Genomic DNA, 8738 nt, shown 5'->3' with positions numbered 1-8738 from the left:
TTTTCCTTCCTAAAAAGTAAGGGGAAATGTGTGTAAGTCTTGTGGAGCGAATGCAGGCTGCGCAGCTATCCCAGAAGCCAGAACAGCAAGAGGGATTGCTGCTTTCACTGCGCAGCAATCCCTCTTGCTGTTCTGGCTTCTGGGATTCAGAATATATTTTTTCTTGTTTTCCTCCTCCAAAAACTAGGTTCGTCTTGTGGTCTGGTGCGTCTTATAGAGCGAAAAATACGGTATGTTTTAATTTTTTAAAAATATACACTCTTTATTTAGGGACCATTAAAAACACCGTTTCCAGTTACGTTTTGCTGGCCTGGGCTTTTTGGGGGGGAGTAAGGGTGGGATAGAAACGTAATAATAAAATAAATTCTTTTTTTCAGCTCTTCAGCTCCCCAGAGTGATCACAGCAATCTAAATTAATAAAAAGAAACCAATGGCATCATAAAACGATAGTATAACATGCATAGCAACAAGCAGGTGACAGTATAAAATGAAACAGACTAAATGCCGGGCAAAATAAAATGTATAAGTGCATTTCTGGATTTAAGGGTACAGGATCTGCGCAGTCTGCCTCCTTTGATAAGGCAGCTGTCTTTAAAAGCAGCTCCATATAAAGCAAATTATAGTAGTTCGGTGAATATGTTACCAGAGCATGCAAAACAATAGCAAGGACCTTGCCACCCAGAAAGTAATGCAGCTTTTGCACAAACTGAAGCTGGTACAGCACACTTCTGGCCACATAAAAATGAAAATTCAGAAGGACCCCCTGAATCCAGGAACCTGGAAAATTTATATCCTTTTCTTAATTCAAATTTATATTTATATTCAAGGGAAGTATGACTGTCTTAGAACAGGTAAATCCACAATTTCTTGGGGTGTTAAACCTCTCGACAAAAACAGATCCATCTTTTTTTTTTTGCAACTTAAAAAAAAAAACAAAACAGATCCATCTTAACTGGATTGAATTTGTACACCCAGTGTCTATAATTAGGCCTTAACCATTACACCTGCACCTGTTGCAAAGGAAAAAAGGACTGAGTGATGTTGATAGCGTAGCACCCCATGTTCTTGGACAATTTCCCCAGCAGTTGAATGTAGATCACAGGGATCTGAACACAGGGATTGGAAAACAAACTTGTGAGACTCCATAACACAGCTGCCAAGTTTGTGGGTGGAGATCAAGACCTGGTGAAACAATTGTGTGCTTACATCCCAAGCAGTCAGCTTGTGCATCACCACAAAGCTTTTTTTAAAAAAAATGGTTGCTTGGAGCTGAACCTAGTAGAAAACGAAGTCTTGGGATTGGACATTGCTGCCTAAAATGTACACCTTAAGTAGCTAAAAATGCTAAATTCTGTCTCTGCCCACATTTAACTGTTCACCTCATAGTGCTTCTAACATGTAATATGTTTTGCATGCCTTTATTTGCTGTTTCAATAATAGTGCAGTACTACTGAAGAAATAGCTAAATTTTAATGAGAAATATTATGCTCACATGTTTGGGTGTTTTGCATCCTTAAATATTATTGCAGTAGAATATACCAATTTCAATATTTTATTTTGCCAGAATAAATTATGATTGTGTTCATTTTCAAAGCAGGTAAGCATATTCCACTGTTGGTCTTAGCAGGTTATTTGTTCATATATTCTACTAGTTCAAGTACAACATGCTTGTGAATTTTTTTTTGCATGCTAAAGTATTTTGCTGCTATTTAGCACATTTCAGACAAATGGGGGAAGAAGTAGAGCTAAGTATCACACATGCTTGTTTTACATTATAAGTTATGTTAATAACTCCGTACTCGTTTCAGTCTTTAACTTGTTTAGGCATTCAAGTGATCAATCAAAAGTAAATTGATTGGTTGCTCTTGGCACTTCTCTTACTTTCCTCTTAGGAAGTATGACCCTATAAACAGAATCAGAAAGACTATTGCCAGTGGCCCAGGGTGGTCAGCAGAGGTAAATTCCTGAAGCATTTCTTGGGATATGTGGGAAAAGGTTATATTTGGGTCAAAGTCACTGAACCTAGATTATTTATTTATCCATTGATTGCACACCTAAAAACTGAAAACTATGGGGAATATCAATGTTAGTCATAGTTGGAATTGACCCACTGAAATCAATGGACTTAACTCACTCAGATGCATTGATTTCAGTGGGTCTACTCTTGGAAGTATGACTAACATAGGGTATCATCTTTTATTTTGTGATAATGGTAATCCAATAGATCGTTGTGCTTCCCACTAAAATCAGTGAGCACATCTGACTCTGTGTTGAGTTGTGGTCACTGTTCTGCTATTGGGTGTCAGAAATGGAAGCTACTATTTGATTTTCAAAGTTCTGAGTCTGTTTTATCTAGTACTTTCCCCCCTTTGCAAGGTAAAGGTGAGTTCAGACATAAAATTTTGCTTCTCACACAGTTATCTCAGGAGACTGTCTTTCATGTAGAGATGGAAAGCATTAAGTAGATGCTGTGTGTTGTTGACCAGTGGTAATAACTAGTTGTAGGAGCTGGGGAAATCTCCTTGCAATTATGGAGGTGGCTGTTGATCAGTAACCAAGTTAGCTTGCTAACACCTTTCATTAGTAATATATGTAGTGTTTGAACTGACTCTAAGAGAGCTAGACTCTAAGAGAGTCTAGATGCTGCTAGACTACAGTTCACATCACTCCCTGACCATTCCCAATTGGCTGGGGTTGATTAGATTTGGAGCCCAGCAACTAATGGAGGACAACAATGTTCTCTATCCTCTGCTACAGAAAGAGTTGAGCCACCACTGAACTTTGGACACAATCCTTCCTGAATGTTACTGCAATATAATGCCTTCCTTCTTTCTGCCCCAATTTTCCATTATAAAAGCAGTTTTATAGAACGAATGATGTCACAATTTGTTATCATGTTTCTATTTAGACAGGATTTGGTAACTAAAATGCAAAGATCAGCAGTGTTTGTCCTAAACGTTGCTATAGTTGCAACACATATCGGAGATGAACATGTGGCAACTTTGACTATATTTTAGATGTGTTCGTAGTAGTAATAATTGGTTGACGTGAGAGAGAGAGAGAGAGAGAGAGAGAGAGAGAGAGAGAGCGCGAGCCACTTTCAGGTTTGTTTAATGTCTCTGAAAATTTGTAAAACCAAATGACACACCAACTTATAATCAAAGAAATCACAATTGTAACCCTTAAATTGAACAGTTAATTTCAGTCTCCTTTACATAAGACTTCCCTAGATGTTAAGTAATTAATACATAGAAGTGTGCCATAGGTGTCCATAGCCACCAAGAGATAGTTTTGTAGTAAATTGTAAATAGTCTATGTTTTACAGCAGCTAGTTTCTTACGTTTATCTCTTAACATGATGTACCTAATGGGTGATTTACTCCATGCCTATATAGCTTGAATTGCATACAAGGCTTTGCCCATTTACAGAGACTTATGACAAATTTTCCTGTAAATTCAAATTTGCTCTTTTAGACTTAGCATGCTCATTCTGTATGTTAATAAATAATGAAGGCTTTTCTTTAAAAAGTCATCCCTGTGTTGGCCTTTTAGATAGGTTTGTTTCCAGTTTGTCTTCTCCATTAATGTTTCTGAAAAGCACTAAAAACCATACCATTAGAAGCAAGGCTGCCAAGAATACTTTTAAGAAAAAATCTGCTTCTTGGTATCCCTGCTTTTAAAAAACCAAATAGTGCAGGGTGCGATAGACTCTGCAGGAAATGTTAGGGAGCGAAGTATCTTACCATTGTGGCAGTCCTAAAGACTTTCATCCGCACTTGAAGACACAACCCCTTTGACATTAGATCAAAAAGCTTTAGCAAAGTGTGTTCAGACAAATTGTTCTTTTACTTTCCAGTAGGTCTTATATCACTTAGCTTGAGTATTTGAGGTAAACATGGTAGTTATGGGGTATATTTTACATTCTTGGATTAATTTTATTATATATTTAATATATTGATAGCTGTAAAATCATTTGTACATAGTTAAGGTATCGTAATGCAACCCCTGCAGTAGACTAGGCTGTGGGGACTGTAGAGTACTATGAAGCAGTTTTGCCTACTCGCTGCTGCTTAGTTCCACATTCTTGGAGCCTCTAGTGACCTGTACTTCCACTTTTCCCTTAGCTTCCGTTTGAAAGGGCAGAATTTGCCGTAAAAACAGCTGCGTGAATGGCTGACTGATGTACCTTGGAGTCATTTTCATAGGGCTATGTAGCTGACCTCAAAACACTTTCCAAGTCAGCTTCCTATGCTAAAGTTCATTTGATCTTAGAAAAGCATAACTTTTTCTTTACACAGGAGAACACGGATAAATATATACCATTAACATGTTTTAAAACCCTGATAATATAATGTAAGAAAATACTTAAATTCTCTTGTAATCCTATGCTTGAAATATTTATGCTGCAGCTGTAAAATATCTCTGTCCAGGAAATGGCAGCTTGATCTCTTTGTTATACTTGCTCTGCAACGTTTTCATCCATTACATCTGTGGTAATGTGAGGCAGTCCATAATTCCCGTCCTGGAATTCTTTTGATATTTTTTGTTGTTGCAGATGCTCTCTATTATAAAAGCAAAAGTCACACATTAAACAGATTGCACAACTTTTTTTCTTTTTTGTAAACCCACAATATAGAGGATACTTTGAATTCTCTGGTGCTCTGAAATATTCAAGCACAGTGAAACAAGTTCTTATTTTCCCCCAAATGAATATCCTGATAAGTATAGCAATCCATTATATTCTTTCAAATACCTCACCTTAAAGAGAAAGGAAGCACAGTTGTAATGTATCTAAATCACTCTAGTGAATCCATACAAATTATTGGTTTGTAAATGTCCAGATGCAGCTGTGTTGCCTTCCAGAATAAGCAAGTCTATGACAAACTTCTATTTTGTATGTGTTCATGATGCTTTTGAAAGTATTTATTGATGCTGATACCTTAATATATTTCCACAATCTAGAGCAGCATGTGACCACCTTTTGTTTGCTCAGCAGGACCTTTGGTATTTACCTGGACCCGCAGTTTATCATGCCCATACAGCAAATCATTTTTGAAGTTTAAAAATTAGTTTGCAATATGTCATATGGTTTGCTGTTCATATATATCATATATGGTTTGCTGTCCAGCTGGGCATATACAAAAGTCATTGGACAAACATAAAGTACCTTTCTGGATTGCGACAAGATCTTTAAAGAAAATAATTTATAGACTTAATAGGTCCTGCAAAACATTCAAGGCAACAGGTGGGATTACTGGAGTTTAAAAAAATAAAAATCATTTTTTTTAAAAAAAGGTTGGTGCATACCAATAATTTTTGACGTTTTGCCAATGATGTACAGTTCTACAGTTGGAGTTGCTGTAATTGCATTACATGACACACAAAGCTGGCCTCTACCTCATGTGATACAAAAACAGATATTTTGTATGGTTTTAGTAAAACAAGATGCATTTATCTGGTCACTTAGTTTACAAATTTTGAATTCTATTTATTGAAACATGACATACTGTGCTCTTAGCTTATACCTCAATTGTATTTTGTGCAGTTTTCCATTTTTCATGCATTGTAAATATCCTGTATAGATTGTGGATCCACATACAAATAAAAACAATTCTAATGTCAAGCACTTCACGTTTTGTGTACTTTGTACATATAGTATGTGAATTGGGTGTTTGTTCAAGATATTTCTCAATGCTAGTTTTGTGCATTTGACAATGTACCATTCACTCTAGTATTCATAACGGCATAGATCAGCAGACCTGTAAGGCTGGAGACAGACAATAGTTTTAAGAGAGTTGAATGCCGTCGGAGACATCATGTTTGCACATTTCAGTTACCCCATGTTTGCTTCTATTCAAAGAGGTTTTTCAGGTATTTCAGTTAATGTAAATAACTGTACAGTGAAGGCAAAAGTGGCTTGAACATAAATATCATGAAAGGGGATTCCCTTTCAGTTGTGTGTGTGTGTAGAGTATTCCTTTTCAAGAAAACTAGTTTATTTCTTTCATTCTTAGTATGTGACAGCAAAAAAATAATTGTATTTCCTGCAAGTGTGTGTGAGTGTGTGTGTGTGTGTGTGTGTGAGAGAGAGAGAGAGAGAGAGAGAGAGAGAGAGAATTAAGACATTTTGACCCAATGACAACTGTCCTTAATACATTTCAAATAATACTGCACAAATACTTTCCGACCATAAAGAAGAAACACACCTTTCTGGCTATACATGAATCTGGCAATTGATCAGTAAGTGAAATTCTGACCAGGCTGGCAAAATTCTGTCTGGCTGTCAACGCTGCTCCTCTTACATGTAATGGGTTGGAGCATTTATTATTATTATTATTACATTCTCTGAGTAGGGAGTGATGCAATTTAAAAGCCAAAAAATAGAATAGATGAAAAGCACCAGCAGAAAATTACATAAAAGAGCATTAAAAAACTAAAAGATTTAAATGAAAAATGCCTTATATGGCAAGGAATGAAATGTATATGTTGTTCCCTTATACATGATGGGCTGGCTTTCTGTGCAGGTCCATAACTGCATAGTAATCCAAAGTAGTGCCTTCTATGTGTGAATGAGCCATCACAGACTGGAAAACAGCAGCAGGAATTGTATAAGCAGCAACTTGTTCACCTGTCAGTCATCAAGTGTTGAGTTCTGCAGCTCTCAGGTTGGTCTTGGAGCTGGGGGAACAGAGCCATGGACGTTGGACTTGAGGTCGATCTCTAGTGGCATCACTGATTGTGAATAGTTCATGTGATAGGCACATACATTGTGTGAACCAGGCCTATGTACAGCAAACTTAACTCTCCCAGGCATGGAGCTGTGTACCTACCGTATTTTTTGCTCTATAAGACTCACTTTTTCCCTCCTAAAAAGTAAGGGGAAATGTGTGTGCGTCTTATGGAGCGAATGCAGTCTGTGCAGCTATCCCAGAAGCCAGAACAGCAAGAGGGATTGCTGCTTTCAGTGCGCAGCGATCCCTCTTGCTGTTCTGGCTTCTGAGATTCAGAATATTTTTTTTCTTGTTTTCCTCCTCCAAAAACTAGGTGCGTCTTGTGGTCTGGTGCATCTTATAGAGCGAAAAATACGGTAATCAGTCTGGCGTGCAGTTCCAGAAAAAATCCACTAGTGGTCACTATAGGCATATTTTATCAGTCGAAAGAAACCCAGATGTTCTTCTGCGGCGCTTTCGGCACGAAGAATATTTGGACATTTGAAGCACCAGAAGAAGCAGATTCTCTTTAGACTGTTCTCATTTGCGATTCAGACAGCCAGGATGCGGAGTGAATTTTGTTCTATTATTACAGAACTTCTTCATGCTAAATTAAAATGCATATTAAAATAGTATGCTTTTAGAAGAATTTATTGTGAGCATCATAAATTACACCTTGCTTTTAAATGCATTGTTTCCATATAGCTGTGTTTAGGATTGGCGGTTGAGCTGGCATCTTCATCATACGCCAGGCGCCAGACAGAAAAGGTTGTTCTTTAACCAGGCCTTCGGCTGGTTAACATCTGATACCCTCTTAAATTTATGTATGGAAAGGAGGGCGGTTATCGGTTTGCTTTTGTCCTTGCTTTTATTATGCAGTTTGTGCTTTTTATCTTGTATTTTTGTGTTGTGAGCCACCTTGGAATCTTTAATTAATAATAAAAATCACTTAGATTGGGCGGGGGACCTGTGACTCTCCAGATACTTGCTTCCCTCCCCTGATTTGGGTAAGGCAATAAAAGTGCTGAATTAGAGTTTGAAATTAATAATGAAGTGGATGATGCCCTACCCCTAAAAAAATCCTCAACCTGATGAGATGGATGCTGTTCATGAGCTGCTCGTTTGTGGATTCAATATTCAACCTGTTTGGATTGAGTTTGTACCCTTACCTCCCTGCCAAGCACCCAGCTTGCAGTATTTTTTTTTGGGGGGGGGAGGGAGGTTCTGGCAGGCCAGCTGGCATCTACAGTAAGGTATGCAGTACATTTAATCATCTAAGGATGCAAACCCCCCTCAGCTAGAGGACACCTCCAGAATGCCAGTGTTTTGCAGGAGCGATACAGGTACATACTGAGGAATTTAGGCTGCACAGGTAAAGTGGATTAAAACACTGTTGCTCCACTGTGACAAATCCACTTGGAAAAACAACAACAGACTTTTTGTGGCCAGGAGACTGATGGAGAAATGCATTTAAAACTGTGGAATGAAAGAATGATCAATATCATCCATAGTAGGCCTTGTTGGGCATCTGCCGAGGCCCACGCCTCTTGCAATGGGGCCACTGCCATTCATGGGATCTTCCTGGTCTTGCAACTTTCTCTCTAGAAAAAAATAAATCGCTGCCTCTCATTCTGGGACAGAGCTAAAAGAGCTTTGCAAAATCTGTCCTCACGCTGCAGTGGATGGAGTTTTGCATTTATTTAACTCCGTTTATGAATCATTTCCCATAAAATATCTCAAAGCCATTTCATACGCACAATCAGCAAGCTCCCTGTACAAAATTTCATATATAACAATTACAAACACTTTCCTGTGCAAAAATCATTTCAAATTCAGTACAGACATCGAAGGCTCTTCAGTGTCACATGGAAGGCCTGAGCCCCTATCTCTGTTGTAGCTTCTTCCTTCTGGCTTTTTTTTTTTAGTTCAGTAGGCTAACTTCTCCCATTGTTTAGTTGGAGAGATTTTTTTTTTTTTAAAAGAAAAGAAGCGGGGAGGGAGATGAAACACACCCTTGGCATTTTGCATG

This window comes from Podarcis filfolensis, assembly GCF_964270895.1.
Source record: "Podarcis filfolensis genome assembly, chromosome: 5".
In the NCBI taxonomy this organism is placed as follows: domain Eukaryota; kingdom Metazoa; phylum Chordata; class Lepidosauria; order Squamata; family Lacertidae; genus Podarcis; species Podarcis filfolensis.
The sequence above is the reverse complement of the archived record's forward strand: the minus strand, read 5'-3'. Positions refer to the sequence as shown.